This window comes from Oryctolagus cuniculus, chromosome 19, assembly GCF_964237555.1.
Source record: "Oryctolagus cuniculus chromosome 19, mOryCun1.1, whole genome shotgun sequence".
NCBI classification, from domain to species: Eukaryota; Metazoa; Chordata; class Mammalia; order Lagomorpha; family Leporidae; genus Oryctolagus; species Oryctolagus cuniculus.
The window spans coordinates 25,999,292-26,015,718 of NC_091450.1; the positions used below are offsets into that span (position 1 = coordinate 25,999,292).

Sequence of the window (16,427 nt, forward strand, 5' to 3'; positions counted from 1 at the left end):
ATGTACCCATTTCTGTTATCTGATACATAATAGAAACTCAGTAAAATAAGTTCTTTTTTTTTTTTTTTTTTTGACAGGCAGAGTGGACAGTGAGAGAGAGAGACAGAGAGAAAGGTCTTCCTTTACCGTTGGTTCACCCTCCAATGGCCGCCGCAGCCAGTGCGCTGCGGCCGGCGCACCGCGCTGATCCGATGGCAGGAGCCAGGTGCTTCTCCTGGTCTCCCATGGGGTGCAGGGCCCCAAGTACTTGGGCCATCCTCCACTGCACTCCCTGGCCACAGCAGAGAGCTGGCCTGGAAGAGGGGCAACCGGGACAGAATCCGGCGCCCTGACCGGGACTAGAACCTGGTGTACCGGCGCCGCAAGGCGGAGGATTAGCCTAGTGAGCCACGGCGCTGGCCTAAAATAAGTTCTTAAAAGTGGATGGACAAATGTATTGTTTTTCAACATATATTTATTGTATAATTTCCACAAAGATACATCAAAGTAAAACAGTTGAATATTATTTAAGGGGAAATTACAGACAAAGTATAATTGTTGATTATGCATGCAAACACTAAATTATGGTGTAGAAATACTATTAACTTTAATATATATTGTTAAAGTATGAGGGTACTTCAAAAAAGTTTATGACAATGCAGATTAGGAAACAATTATGCACATATTTTTCATTTTTTACACTGAAACATCTTTCAATTCAATTTTAATGAATTTTTGACACCTTTATCTGATTATTGTGATATTAAATTTTATATATTGATTTGGCAAGACTATAGTGCTCCAAACATACATTCTAGATATTGCTGTGAATGTATTTTGTAGATGTGATTAACATCTAAAATCAATTGACTTTAAGGAGATTACTCTTCTAAATTTTTATTTTTATTTTTTTATTTATTTTTTTTTATTTTTGACAGGCAGAGTGGACAGTGAGAGAGAGAGACAGAGAGAGAAAGGTCTTCCTTTGCCGTTGGTTCACCCTCCAATGGCCGCCGCTGCAGCCGGCGCACCGCGCTGATCCGATGGCAGGAGCCAGGATCCAGGTGCTTTTCCTGGTTTCCCATGGGGTGCAGGGCCCAAGCACCTGGGCCATCCTCCACTGCACTCCCTGGCCATAGCAGAGAGCTGGCCTGGAAGAGGGGCAACCGGGACAGAATCCGGCGCCCCGACCGGGACTAGAACCCGGTGTGCCGGCGCCGCAAGGTGGAGGATTAGCCTATTGAGCCACGGCGCCGGCCAGGAGATTACTCTTATAATGAAGATGAGTCTCATCCATTTAGTTTAAAGCCTTTAGAGCAAACACAGCTTTCCTGAGAAGGACGTTTGTCCCAAGACCGTAACACAGAAGTCCTGCCTGATTTCTGGCTTGCTTACCTGCCCAGCAGCTTTCAGAAAATAAACCTCTTCATTTGTGTGTGTGTGTGTGTGTGTGTATGTGTGTAATCTCTCTCTATATATACTATGTATGTATGCAATATATGTATATAAAGATACTATGTGTACTATATAGGTGGTCCCCCACTTAAAATAGTTCACCTTATGATTTTTCCACTTTGCAATGGTGCAAAAGTGATGTGCATTCAGTAGAAACAGTACTTTGAAGTCTGATTTTTTCCCAGGCTAGCAATGTGGGGGATGATACTGTCTCTGATGCTGGGCAGTAGCAGTGAGCTACTGCTCCCAGCCAGTCACATGATCTTAAGAGGAGACAATCAGTATACTACAGTGGACTGTTACTAAGCGATGATACAGAGTAGTTTAGGTGTTTATTTGTTAGGTGGTTCAAAATCTCAGCTCTTATTTTAAATTTGTTTTTATTAATTTTAATCTTATTTGAAAGGCAGAGAGACAAAGAGAGATCTTCCATCCACTGGTTCACATCTCAAATGCCTGCAACAACTAGGGCTGGGCGAGGACAAAGTGAGGAGCCAAGAATCAACCTGAGTCTCCCATGTGGGCAGCAGGGACCCAAGTCATTGACCCATCATCTGTTATTTCCCAGTGTACACATTGGCAGGAAGCTGGTTGAAAGCAAAGTAGCTGGGACTTAAGCTGGACACTCTGGTATGGCATGTAGCCATCCTCAGTGGTGACTTAATCGCTATGGCAAACACCTGCCCCAGGTTAGGTATTTTAAATGCATTTTCAACCTAGATATTTTTTACTTAGGATGGGTCTATCAGGATGTAACTCCACCAAAAATCAAAGAAATGTTCTATGTACAATAATTTATATATATTCTATTGGTTTTGTTTTCTGGGAAAACTTAACTGACACAGTTAAAAAGTGTCCAACAAAGAGAAACTAGAACTTCAATAAATTTACTCACTGCTGGTCTGAGCTCTTATACTTAATAGATCCAGAATCTTGATCTCAGGAACATAGGCAGTTAAGATAATGCTTAATGTCGTTTGATATTGTACCAAGCAGAATGGTACCTAGCTATCAGAATTGCTTGTTATAAACTGATGAGCAGTATCTCCAACAGAAAGGACATGTTTGAGAAGTGTAAAAGGTTCCCAGAGAGATATAAAAGTTTGGTAAGGACTTCTATGACCTACGGGACGCAAGTGATCAGGGCTGACCACCTGTTTTGATACATACAATTCTACTGCAACAAAGCTGTATGCATATTAGTGTTTTCCATTTCTACAGCAAAATCCAAGAGGCTGAGTAGTTTATAAAACAATCTATTTACCTTGCAGTTTGAGGGGCTAAAAGTCCAAACAGCCCAAACAGTGTGGTGCCAGCTCTGTCAAAACACCCCTCACCCTGCCCCTGACTGTGACTCATCAGGGTGGAGTGGAGTGCACGTGAAAGGAAGAGATCAGAAGGCCAGACAGGAAGCCAGGAGACTGGGAAGAGGCCAGTCTTGCTCTTCTGTAAAAAGCGTCCCTGAAAACTACGGTCCTATGAGAACCACATCAATTCCTTCTAAAGGCAGTGCCTTTGGTGACCTAATTACTTCCTCCTAGGCACCACCTCTTCAAGGTTCTACACCACCTCACAACACTGACACACTGGGGACCAACCTCCCAACCCATGCACTCTTGGGGACACCCTCAAGCCATATCAAAACCATAGCCGGAGTTACGCTCATTCATGTATGAACCATGGATGGCCACTTTTGTGAGACAGTGGCAGAGGCCATAGGCTCCATAAAGCTTTTTAAGAAAAAGTGGGTCTGTTGCCAGCACCTACTGTCACACAGCTTGACAGGGCTTAAGGGCAACGCATCAGAGTACAGGGAAGAAGGAACACATGGACACACGACTGTCTTTCCAATGAAAGGTTTTGATTCCTCATACCAATTCACACTAGGGCTTCACTACTCTGCATACCAATCTATACAGTTACATTCATTAATCCACAGATCTTAACACACACCTAGCATCGAAGCAGTCTCAAAGGCAATCCAATAATAGTAATATAAGTACAGCAAAGCATATGGCATTATTCTTAATCATAGGGTCGAGGTACATTTCTTCATATTACACATGGCTAATATTATAAATGCTGCATTCTCAAGGTTCCTATCACGGTCATGAAAAGTCAAAGTCCAACGTCCAGAGTCTGAAGTCTCCGTTACCACTTGGAGAGACGGATCTCAGAACAGTCACTTACAGGCAGGAAGTCACTCTGGGCAGTAGGCTCGAAGTTCCCAGGCTGACTTCGAGGTGAGGAGCTGGAGAGGTCCCCTGCTGAGAGGTCTGGTCCAGCTCTGCCGTTGGGTCTGGCAGCAGGCTGATGAGAGGTGTCGAGGCATTGGCTCTGATGGAGTTTGTTCCCTAGTCGCCTTGTGCTGCTACAGAGCAACAGGCTGGCTTTTCAGCTCTAGACATGTGGAGATCCAGAGGTTCACCCTGAGGGGATGGGGAGCAGTGAAAAGAGCTCTCCTTTCATCCTTGCCACTCCAGGGAAAAAGGCCCCTGGTGGGGGTCCGGGTGTCAATCAGCTGCGTCCTGGAATTTCCCGGGCGCCACCAGTCTGCTGTCTAGGACAGGGAGTATGAGCTCTGTCCGGTGCTCTCAATCACCATGCTATTATCGGGAGGACTTGAAATTAGCATCCTTAGGACACATGTTCAGAGGCGTCTGTTCAGTCTGAGATGTTTTTCTTGGCAGACACTAAACTTAGCACACATGGTGTCATCAGCTCCTACCTTATTGTAGTTTATTTGTGGTTAGCCGTGCTCTGTAACTCATTTAGGACTACCATGAATTTCTCCATGGTCCACCTCCTATTAGTTGTGGGGTAAGCGGTGATCCATGACTCGTCTTTGGGACTCCTGTGGGATTCCCCACAGGGTCAACCCCTGCAGAGATCTTGGTAGGCCAATGCTTCTATTGACAATGCCTAGAGAAAAAAATCACAAAGTTATTAGAGAGGGATGGAAGCAATGAAGACCAAACATCTAAAGAGAAGGAAAAATGTTCCCTGAAATCAACTGATGATTTGGGAAATGGGTCAAGGAACAGAGGGCCACTGTTAGGGGAAAGAGAAACAACAAGTCTTAGCAGTCGTGTGGAACTGAAGTGACAAAGTTGGACACTTCAAAGAGTCTCAAATTGACAGATGGGTTTCTTCTCCAAACAGTTGTCAAATTCTGGCACACAACCAAAAGTTACAAGTCATAAAGAAAACAAGATGATTAAAGAGATAATCAATAGAAAACAGCTCAGGGGAAGCAGGGCAACATATAAAATAGATATTTGGATTGAAGATAAGGACTTTAATGACACTGTACCCTATGAACATGTAGTTATTACAAACAAATTAAAAAATAAAAACGCTTTGGTATGATTTATAGGCTAATGGAAGTACGGAGAAAATGACAAATAGCATAGATAAAATAATAGAGAATATCACCATAGAAGTTGAATCTGTTAAACATATGTACATCATAGCAATAACAAATATTACAGTGGACATTAAGAACTCAATGGATGTGTTTAACTACAGAATGGACACAGCAAAAGATAGGATTGATAGGCTAAGAGACAGATTCTTAGGAAATATCCAAAATGAAACACACAGAGGAAAATATAATTTAGAAAAGAACATAAAAGGGTAAGAAACCTGAGCCTGGATCAAGGCGCAGCTATTTTAGACTAGGCCTCCATCTTGTAACTCGGGCCTGACCAGGCCCTGAACCCTAAGCCAAAAGCACTTGAAAAAAATAAAATTGAAGAACCTTAAAATCAAACCAAGATGGAGTGACTTAAGCTAACACTATTAAAAACAAGAAGTCACCTTTGCCCCAAATAAAATTAAAGTTTAAAAATTACAGCCCTAAACTTTTTCCCCAGAGCTAAAATTAGGTGCAGCTATGAAAATAAGGGACCCTATGCTTAGCTAGCTGAGACACTTGCGCCTGGCTGTGCTAAGACCTAACCCAGTTTGTATGCCTCCTAATACTCAGATAACGGTGTGGGAAGCGGGATGCTGCTTTCCCTCCAGGGGAACGAAGGGAGCGAGACGTCGTCCCCCTCAGGGTGAACAAGATGGCGCTGACAGGGAAAGGAACTGCTGAAGAAGTAAACAACAAAATGGCGACGAGGGGCATGCCTCCCATGTGATCCCGTAGCTGATTGGACAGAAGGCGCATGCCTTTCACATGATCAGCTCACTGATTGGATGGAGGACACATGCCTTTCACATGATCAGCTCACTGATTGGATGGAGGACACATGCCTTTCACATGATCAGCTCATTGATTGGATGGAGGACGCATGCCTTTCACATGATCAGCTCACGGATTGGATGGAGGACACATGCCTTTCACATGATCAGCTCACTGATTGGATGGAGGATGCATGCCTTTCACATGATCAGCTCACAGATTGGTTGCTGCGGGTATATAAACCGTGTGGCTCTGTGCTGGGGGCGCTCTCTGGACTCCGAGTTCAGGAGGCCCGTCTGCACAGATGCTGAATAAATCCTCTTGCTTTTGCATCAGCCGGTCTGGACTCTGAGTCTTTGGGGTGTGCCTCTCGATGTGTTAGCATCCTCACTCAGAGGGTCTAACAAAAATAAACTCCCCTTGCGATAAACTCCCCTAGCAACAGCCAATCAGCAGATAGCAGGGAAATACCTAAAGTTCCAGGTGTCTTCTCAGGCAGTTAAGGTGATTGATAACATCCCGGAACCCTGCAGTTTAGCACCTACACCCTAGCGGCTCAGACCCTATACTTTGGCCAATCATTTTAAAAAGCATCAACCCCAAAGCCATCCATCCCCCTTTACTAGGTCCGTTCCCGCCACTGAATGCACTAATCAATTTTAAGAGATGTTCTTTGAATTTCCCGTGGAATGAGATGATGTGCTGCATGGTGCTATAATGTATGGACTGTCTCTGAAAACCCTATAAAACCCTGTTACCTGAAGAGTCGAGGTTCTCAATTCAGATCCATGCTGGAGCTTGCAATAAAACTCTCCTGTGTTTTACAGCAGTATCAGCTCCCTTGGTGGTCTTTAGGGACAATCGAACTGGGCATAACAATGGCATGTACAAAAGGTGTCCCAGAATGAGGGGATTACAAAGACACAGATAAAGGAAGTAATATGAATTCTAAGCAAGCTTAGCCCAAAGAAAACACTTGTAACATGATATTAAACTTGAAGCACCTGGCACATTTGGTTAAAACTGATGAAAACTACAAAGAGAACAGGTAGTGGACAAAATGAAAACTCTGTTCAAAAGAGAGTGAATAACAGCTCTGACATTTGAATACAAAAGAAATCAAGAGGTAAGAGAATTGTTGTTAGAAAACTGGTGAGATGAGTCCTGGTTGGTATCTGCGTGTTGATGACATTTTATGAGACCAGACACAATGGTGAGAAGAGAAGAGGCAAACAGAGGGGCTGGTGGAGAGGGAGAGACCAAGCCACTGGGGTCTCACAGTCTGGAGGTATTTGTATGTTTTTAGCATGTCATTTCCAAAGAGCAAACATAGTGGTTACACAATAGCTATTGTGAAAGCAGAGGCAGACTTAATGGAGATTTTTTTTTTTTTTTTGACAGGCAGAGTGGACAGTGAGAGAGAGAGACAGAGAGAGAAAGGTCTTCCTTTGCCGTTGGTTCACCCTCCAATGGCCACCGCGGCCAGCACGCTGCGGCCGGCGCACCGCGCTGATCCGATGGCAGGAGCCAGGTGCTTATCCTGGTCTCCCATGGGGTGCAGGGCCCAAGCACTTGGGACATCCTCCACTGCACTCCCGGGCCACAGCAGAGAGCTGGCCTGGAAGAGGGGCAACCAGGACAGAATCCGGAGCCCCGACCGGGACTAGAACCCGGTGTGCCAGCGCTGCAAGGCGGAGGATTAGCCTAGTGAGCCGCGGCACCGGCCTTAATGGAGATTTTTATAACTTATTTTTGTTAAAGCCTAAGTCTTGTCCATTGGCAAATATTTGTTACAGTGGGCTTTCATTCTATTTTGTTAAGTATGTTATGTGCTAGCAAGGAGCTGTGGCATTGAGTTAGTCTGGCCTGCTTCTTCCTGGGCTCCCTCAGAATGATAGCTTTAAAAGGTGTTGATGGGGCCAGCGCTGCGACATAGCAGGTTAAGCCGCCTCCTGCAGTGCTGGCATCCCATATGGGAACCAGTTCAAACCAGGTGCTCCACTTCTGCTCCAGCTCTCTGCTATGGCCTGGGAAAGCAGTAGAAGATGGCCCAAGTCCTTGGGCCCCTGCACTCGCATAGGAGACCCAGAAGAAGCTCCTGGCTCCTGGCTTTGGATCTGTGCAGCTCCAGCCATTGCAGGTAACTGGAGAGTGAACTAGCAGTTGCAAGACCTTTCTCTCTCTGTGTGTAACTCTGACTTTCAAATAAATAAATAAATCTTAAAAAAAAATGAGTGTGGCTTTGTCTCAATAAAATTTTATCTACAAAAACAGGCAGTGGGCCAGATTTGGTCCACAGTACACTGAGCCCTGGCTTAAACCTCGGTTCTAAAGATCCATTTTTATGCTTTCTTTTAGACATTTTATAGTTATAGCACTTATATTTAGATATTGATCAATTTTGAGTTAATTTTTGTATATGATGTGGTTAGAGTTGATTTTCTGCAGGGCAATAAGGCTCACAAAAATGTTACCCTCCCCCACTTCCTCCCGCCAGAGGCACCCCCCACCCCCACCCTCACTGTGGTGTGAGATCTGCTCATGACCTTTCTCAAGCCCCCTTACCAAACAGCTTGCAAAACAGATAAGCAGAAAGCCCCCAGGAGGCCAAGTTTCCTTTACCACTGGAGGCAAGTTGCAACCATCTAAAAGCCCGACCCTGCATGCAAGAACAGACTGTGGCCCCTCTTGCTTCAATAGAGCAACCTGTCTCTGGTGAGGTTGGTCTCCATCTCCTTTCTCTGTCTTCTTCCTGGGGGCTATGAAAAACTTGAATGTAGAGGTGTTCCAAACCTTCCAGTTTCATTTTTTGCTCATATTTTCCCCCCACTTTCAGTATTGCTTGTTGAAGACACTTCTTTCCCACTTTGAGTTACTTTGGCACCTTTATCTAAAAGAAATTGACAATAGATGGATCTATTTCAGATTTCTTATTTGTTTCTGTTGACCTATATATTTATCCTTATGCAATATCAAATATTGTTTTGATTACTATGGCTTTTTAGTGGATATGCAGATCAGAGAGTATAAATATTCCAAATTTTTCTTTTTCAAAATTGCTTTACTTCTTTTTTTTTTTTTTTTTGACAGGCAGAGTGGACAGTGAGAGAGAGAGACAGAGAGAAAGGTCTTCCTTTGCCGTTGGTTCACCCTCCAATGGCCAGTGCGCCCGTTGCGCTGCGGCCAGCGCTGCACTGATCTGAAGCCAGGGGCCAGGTGCTTCTCCTGGTCTCCCATGGGGTGCAGGGCCCAAGCACTTGGGCCATCCTCCACTGCACTCCCAGGCCACAGCAGAGAGCTGGCCTGGAAGAGGGGCAACCGGGACAGAATCCGGCGCCCCGACCGGGACTAGAACCTGTGTGCCGGCACCGCAGGCGGAGGATTAGCCTATTGAGCTGTGGCGCCGGCCAAAATTGTTTTACTTCTTTTTTGTCCTTCCCATTTCCATATAAATTACAGAACTCATTTATTATTGTATATTTCAAAAAGAGTTATGATTTTGATATTCACTGTATCAGAGTTAAAGACAAATATGACAATTGACATGTTAACAAAACTGAGCCTTCTAATCCGCAAGTAGTTAGTGCTCTGACATGTACAGTCTTATTTTCATGTAGAATTATGCAAATTTTTTAAAAGATTTATTTATTTATTTGAAAGGTAGAGTTACAGAGAGGCAGAGGAAGAGAGAGAGGTCTCCCATCCACTGGTTCATTCTCCCAGTGGTGGCAATGGCTGGAGCTACGTTGATCTGAAGCCAAGAGCCAGGAGCTTCTTCCAGGTCTCCCACACAGGTGCAGGGGCCCAAGGACTTGCGCCATCTTCTGCTTTCCCAGGGCATAGCAGAGAGCTGGATCAGAAGTGGAGCAGCAGGGACTTGAACTGGCACCCATATGGGATGCCGGCACTGCAGGCAGCAGCTTTACCTGATCTGCCACAGTGCTGGCCCCCTGTAAAATTTTTGTTAAATTTTTTCATAGTAATCTTCTTGGGTTCCAGTATTATCATTTTTTTTTTACTTTTTTGCTTCAAAAATATTATGTCAAAAATATTTAGCTGGACCAAAAAAAGATAATCATTTTGGTCATGCAACAACAATCTGAATGATCCAGAAATAAGTCACTGTACTTTAAAAAGAGTGGATAAAAAAAATGTTAAAAAGAGTGGATAATTGTGTCTCTTTTTATGGTTAAAAATAGGAGATTTGATACAAAATAGAAATTATTTAATGTTGTGTCATTGAAAACGTAATTTTTTTTGACAGGCAGAGTTAGACAGTGAGAGAGAGAGACAGAGAGAAAGGTCTTGCTTCCATTGGTTCACCCCCCAAATGTCCGCTACTGCTGGCGTGCTGTGCTGATCTGAAGCCAGGAGCCAGGTGCTTCCTCCTGGTCTCCTATGCAGGTGCAGGTCCCAAGCACCTGGGCCATCCTCCACTGCCCTCCCGGGCCACAGCAGAGAGCTGGACTGGAAGAGGAACAACCGGGGCAGAATCCAGCGCCCCAACCAGGACTAGAACCTGGGGTGCTGCCGCCGCAGGCGGAGGATTAGCCTAGTGAGCTGCAGCATCAGCCGACAATGTAAGTTTTAAAAGGTAAGTGAAAACAGGAGAATGGGAAACTATTCATCTATATCACAAAAGCACTATAAATCCAAATAACTCAGTTTTACACACTGTGAACTCATAATCTATTTTCTCTTTGGAAAGCAAAATAAATATATGAACTTCCTAGCCTTCCTCATTGAAAAAGCCAACAACAATGACCAATCTAATGTCAGTGTTTCTCCCTTAGTGTTCCCACTTCAAGAAAACAAAGATTCTAGAGAAGTAGTTGATTCCAAGGGTTGGTGCTGTGGTGCAGTGGGTTAAAGCCCTGGCCTGAAGCACCAGCATCCCATATGGACACCGGTTCTAGTCCCGGCTGCTCCTCTTCCGATCCAGCTCTCTGCTATGGCCTGGGAAGGCAATGGAGGATGGCCCAAGTCCCTGGGCCTCTGCACCCACATGGGAGACCGGAAGAAGCTCTTGGCTCCTGGATTTGGATCAGCCTAGCTCCAGCCGTTGGGGCCATCTGGGGAGTGAACCAGTGAATGGAAGACCTCTCTCTGTCTCGACCTCTCTCTGTAACTTTGTCTTTCAAATAAAATAATATATAAAAGAAGTTGATTCCAGGTTTGAGCTAGAAAGTAAAAATTAACCTGGAAAATCCCACACTGAAGAGAACAGGAAGTGTCACCCTTTAAATAGAGTATCCTAGAATTTGTAGGTATTTTTTAAACCATCACAATTAAATTATTTCAATTTTTAAAAAAGTACTAAATTGTATATATCCTTATAAAATTCAAATATGGAAACATTCTATACAGTAAAAATTGAAATGCCTTTATTATTAAACATAACTATACCCTCACTCCAACCCTCTTATCATGACTTTATCTGCACACACACACACACACACACACACTTCCATTTTGTTGGTGTAATTTAGCCAACTCCCAACTGAAAGGCATAGTGTGGGGAACCGCAGGCTGGCCACCTGTGGGAACTTCCTCACTTTGCTGTTTGCATGGCCTGTTGTAACAGCTTGTGCAAAACAAGTTAAGGAAGTGCTGGCCGCTGAGAAAAACAAGTCAAGGAAGTGCTAACCACAGGATGTCCTGAAGACACACAAACAACCCCGATGGAGCAAGATGAACTTCGACTTGATTGGACTGTGCCTGCATGGACTGCATGTGAACAGACTTGCCATTTGCTGGGAGTGTCCTGCTAGGGGAACCTTGGGTATATAAGGGGGATAGTATTGTGCAGAGAGAGGGGCTTGGCTTCTTTTCTTTCACCTTGCATCTGGACGAATAAAGTTCCATGAGAACCGAGCAAGCAGCGATCGTGTCTTTACTACGCTGGGCGTCCAGCAGCATACATGATACATTTCTCCCTGTTTTCTATTATAAACGTTGTTGCAGTGAAATATCTTCATCTTGTTCTTCTAGGTCTATAAATTAAACACCTAAGAGAGAAAAATATACAGCATTAAAGGGTGTGTGTATTCTAAAATGTGATGGTGATTGCCAAATGGTGGGTTTAGTGGAAATTGCCATGAAAAGGAAGTTGTCCAAGGAAGAGAGGACAGGTGTTTATCAATTACAGAGCTTGTAGGTAGCTGAAAATAGACTAAAAGTCGCTCATGGGAGACCGGGAACAGACCCACAGCCAGGCTTCGATGGCATTGATAGGTACTCGGCGGGCCAAAGTACTCAGGACAACCAAGGCTGATTAGGAGCAACACATAGGCAAAGTCTTGCTGCATACAGAACGGGTTGCGCCTCAAGATGCAACAGCCCCACGAGGCTGCAGAAAGGGGATGGGAAAGGGAGGGACACAGTTTTACTTCACAGAGGAAGGGCCATGTCTCATGAAGCAACAGCAGCCACAAGATGTGGAGGATGGGCTTCCGTTGTATGAGCTCAAGCTAACAATGAACCGTGTCTTGTGGGTCTTGTGTTTGCAGATATTGTGAGACCCCCCCGCAAAAAGCCCCCTAGACAATGCAGGTCCTGGGAAATAAGGAAGTAAACTGGTTCTCAGAGGAGCGGTTAAATATTACTTGGAGATATGGGCACCAGAACATCCTGTTATGTACATGGGTCCCCTCCCCTGTGCTTGCTCAAGCTGAACAAAGAAAACTGCAAGGCACGTACGGCATGTAGCAGCCCGCTTCTCTTCCTCAACTGTAGGACCCCAAAAGCGGTGTCCTCTTGTGACGACCCCAGAAACACAGACTCCAGACCAGACGATGCAATAGAACAGGAGGTAATTTTATTTCATTTGCGCAAATGGGCCCTCTACTGCTGCAAGCAGCAAGCAAGCGAGAGGAGCCCCAAGCAGCTATCTCACATAGCTTTTTTTTTTTTTTTTTTTGACAGGCAGAGTGGACAGTGAGAGAGAGAGACAGAGAGAAAGGTCTCCCTTTGCTGTTGGTTCACCCTCCAATGGCCGCCGCGGCCGGCGCGCTGCGGCCGGCGCACCGCGCTGATCCGATGGCAGGAGCCAGGAGCCAGGTGCTTTTCCTGGTCTCCCATGGGGTGCAGGGCCCAAGCACCTGGGCCATCCTCCACTGCACTCCCTGGCCACAGCAGAGAGCTGGCCTGGAAGAGGGGCAACCGGGACAGAATCCGGCGCCCCGACCGGGACTAGAACCCGGTGTGCCGGCGCCGCTAGGCGGAGGATTAGCCTATTGAGCCGCGGCGCCGGCCTCACATAGCTTTTAAGGGGCAAAACCACAAAATTAACATACTATAGGGTGGTGTAAGTTTATTGGGTAACTACAAGGGGAGGAGGTCGTCGAGGAGGAGGAGAAACGGGGGCTACGTGCCCTACGTGTCTAAGCTTGGACAAGGGGAGGGGGTCCTTGAAGAGCAGAAAGGGGTGGCTACGTGCCCTACGTGTCTAAGCTTGGACAAGGGGAGGGGGTCCTTGAAGAGCAGAAAGGGATGGCTACGTGCCCTACGTGCCTCACGGTTTCTTTGTTAAGCTTGAACAAGCACAGGGGAGGGGGCTTAGGTGCATACCAGGATGTTCTGTCGCCCTTATCTCTGGGTAGTAGCCCTTATCTCTGGGTAGTAGCTATCTGCTTTCTCTGTGAACTTAGTTTACTCCCCATTTCCCAGGACTGTTTTATTAAGGCCATTTTTTATGGCGGCTCTTGGCTCCTTTCACAACGACCCCCCCCCCCGTCATGCCCTTTCGACCTAGTACTTTTCCACTGACTATGCTTCCCTACCCGCTCCCAAACTGCCATATTAGGTCAATTGCTGAAAATTATCCAATGAGCTGTGTACACCAAGTAGAATGTTAATCTATGATACTTTTGTGGCTTTTCGCTTTAAATACTGCATGTAATCGGGGCTCAGGGCTCCTCTCTTTCTCGCTGCTTGCAGCAGCAGAGGGCCCATTTGCGCAAATGGAATAAAAACTGCCTCTTGCTTTTTGCATCGCCTGGTCTGGAGTCTGTGTTTCTGGGGTCATCACAAAAGGGCACCACTTTTGGGGGTCCTTCAATATCAGCCACAGAAAAAACTGTACCAGCCAGGGCCAAGGTTCTCAGGGGTAGGGTACAGACAAAGCAAGATTTTTTTTTCCAAGAAGTCTCCGAGATAGCCAGATATGAGGAGTTCCTGTTAGAGGTTTCACAGGTACCTTAGCTACATACATGTTGTTTTGAATTGAAGAGGCCCTCTGTTCCCTAGCAGACAAGAACACGGGATAGAAAAGCCATCGGGATTCTGACTCTCATCTTCTCTATAGTCCAGTTTTCTCTACTTCTCCATCCACACAGTAGAGGATGACCCTACCAGAGCTTCTGCATTTACATTCCTGTCCAAGAGACCCACCTACTTGGAACCCTGGATTCAACAAGGAGACTCCTTGCCAGCAGAAGGCTCTGCCCCACAAACCTAGGACCTCCCAGGACCAGGACTAACCTCCACGTGTCATCAAACCCCAAGGTTGAAGGTAAATTATTTGCAGAGAAAAGGTAATGTTGCAGGGACCCCTCCTCTAAGGTAGAAAACACTGGCTAAATGCAAAAGCCTTAGAGGAGTTCTGGGAACAGGGAGTGGAAGGGGCTTTCTGAGAAATAGCTCAAGAGAACTAGGTCAACTGCGGGGATTCTAATGTATGCAGGTGTAAGCGTTGCTATAGCTCTAACTATCCAGTCAAGACGTATGCAATCAAATGTGTATTAGGAAAGTTACCGTTGTTTGTGCCAGTGTATGTAAGACAATGCCCTGCTTTGCACAGGGCCCAGGATCTGGAGACAGACTCCTCTGAGCCTGCCTGCTTTCCTGTTAAGAGCCTCGGTGTCCCGCCTCTCTGTCCGAGTATCCCACTGCAGTATCCTGTGACCCCTGGAGCTCCATATCACTGGTGTTCATCAAATTTACTGCTGTATGTGGGCAAGTTTGAATCCCAGCTGTCTTTTTAAAGATTAATGTGTTTATATGAAAGTCAAGAGTGATGGATAGGAGAAAGAGATCATCTATTAACTGGTTTACTCCCCAGATAGCAGAAATGGCTAGCGCTGGGCCAGGCAGGAGCCAGGAGCCAGGAGCCAGAGGCCAGGAGCTTCTTCTAGGTTTCCCATGTGAGTGGCAGGGGCTCAAACACTTGGGCCATCTTCTGCTGCTTTTCCCACCCATTAGCAGGGTGCTGGACTGGAAGGGGAGCAGCCTGGATCCAAACCTGCACCCATATGGGATGCGGGCCTCGCAGGCGGTGGCTCTACCTGCTATGCCACAATGCCAGCCTCAGCTTCTCCACTTCCAATCCAGCTCCCTGCTGATGTACCTGGGAAAACAGCAGAAGAGGGCCCAAATACTTGACGCCCTGCTGCTGATACGGAAGCTCCTGCTTCGGCCAGGGTGAGCCCTGGAACTTCTCTGTGTCTGTCTCTCTCTCTCCCTCTAACTCTGCCTTCCAAATAAATCACAAAGATCTGCCATCTGCTGGTTCAGCTCTCTGCTGTGGCCTGGGAAAAGCAGCAGATGATGGCCCAAGTGCTTGGGATCCTGCACCACGTGGGAGACCCAGAAGGTTCTGGCTCCTGGCATTGGATCTGCCCAGCTCCGGCTGTTGCGCCATTTGGGGAGAAACCAGCAGGTGAGGACCACTCACTGTAACTCAGCCTTTCAAAAAAAAAAATCTTAAAAAATCCGGAGGGCTTTCTCTCATTTCATAGCAATAATTAAGAGCTTGTGGATTCAGAGAAACTTGAAAATGTGGGATGGAAAAATAAGAATATTGAGGGCTAGCATATTCGGCGGGATGGAAGTTTTGCTAGGGGTAAAAAAAAAAAAAAAAAAAAAAAAAAAAAAAAAACACCGGAGTTCCGACTTGGGGAAGCGAGCGCGGTAGGAAGCCGGGAGGCAGAGGGGCTGACCGCGGGGCCCGGGCTGACCGCGGCCCCCTGGCCCGAGGCTGCAAGGAGGCCCGGAGCCCCTGCGCCCGAGAGCCGAAGGCGCCAGGGGCGCCCCAGGTCCAGGCACAGCCGGCCCGGGACGCGCGGCCTCAGGGAGGGCGGAAGGGCACCGCGGCGGGCGGCCGAAGGCGCCGGCCAGGCTCGCTGGCCGTGCGGGCGGGCGGCGGGGGCCCAGCGCAGCCAGCCGGGGCCGGGGTCACCTCGGAGTCCCCGCGGGCCTAACCGGGGCCGGCAGCCCGAGGCCGGCGGTTGAGCCGTTAGGCGTTGCTGGCGACGGTGGACGCCAGAACCGTTAGTGACGTAGCCGCTGGCTGCCCAGCTGGCCGGGGCGGTGGCCGGGCTCTGGGACGCTCTCCTGGCCGAGGTGAGAGGATGTCCGAGAGCTTGGGCCCCTGGGCCCGCGGGGGACACCCGGAGGAAGCGCCAGGCTCCTGGCTTGGGATGGGCCCAGCTCTGGCCGTGCGGCCATTTGGGGAGAGAACCAGCGGATGGAAGACGCTCCCCCCCCCCCCCCCCGCGACTCTCAAAATTAAGGAAAGATTGGAACAGACCTGCTTTTAAAAAAAAAAGTGTTGGCGCCGTGGCTCACTAGGCTAATCCTCTGCCTGTGGCTCCAGCACTCCGGGTTCTAGTCCCGGTTGCCCCTCTTCCAGTCCAGCTCTCTGCTGTGGCCCGGGAGTGCAGTGGAGGGTGGCCCAAGTGCTTGGGCCCTGCACCCCATGGGAGACCAGGATAAGCACCTGGCTCCTGCCATCAGATCGGCGCAGCGCTGGCCGTGGTGGTCTATAACTCTACCTGTCCAAAAAAAAAAAAAAGTGTCGGCGACC

The 16,427-nt window shown here is 47.2% G+C and overlaps 2 long non-coding RNA genes across 2 annotated transcripts in view; one reads left to right on the forward strand and one right to left on the reverse strand.

The window, feature by feature from the left end:
* Positions 1 to 587: 587 nt before the first annotated feature.
* Positions 588 to 15,850, reverse strand: LOC127491438 (uncharacterized). The gene is made up of 3 exons (XR_007920102.2): positions 11,462 to 15,850; positions 8,330 to 8,513; positions 588 to 4,356 (listed from the first exon to the last, which is right to left on the reverse strand). It is a non-coding gene; the product is annotated as an uncharacterized lncRNA (long non-coding RNA).
* Positions 15,117 to 16,427, forward strand: part of LOC138847155 (uncharacterized) — a 99,461-nt gene continuing 98,150 nt past the window's right edge. The window contains exon 1 of the long non-coding RNA XR_011384808.1: positions 15,117 to 15,964. This is a non-coding gene — a long non-coding RNA (uncharacterized lncRNA). The remainder of the gene's footprint in view (positions 15,965 to 16,427) is intronic.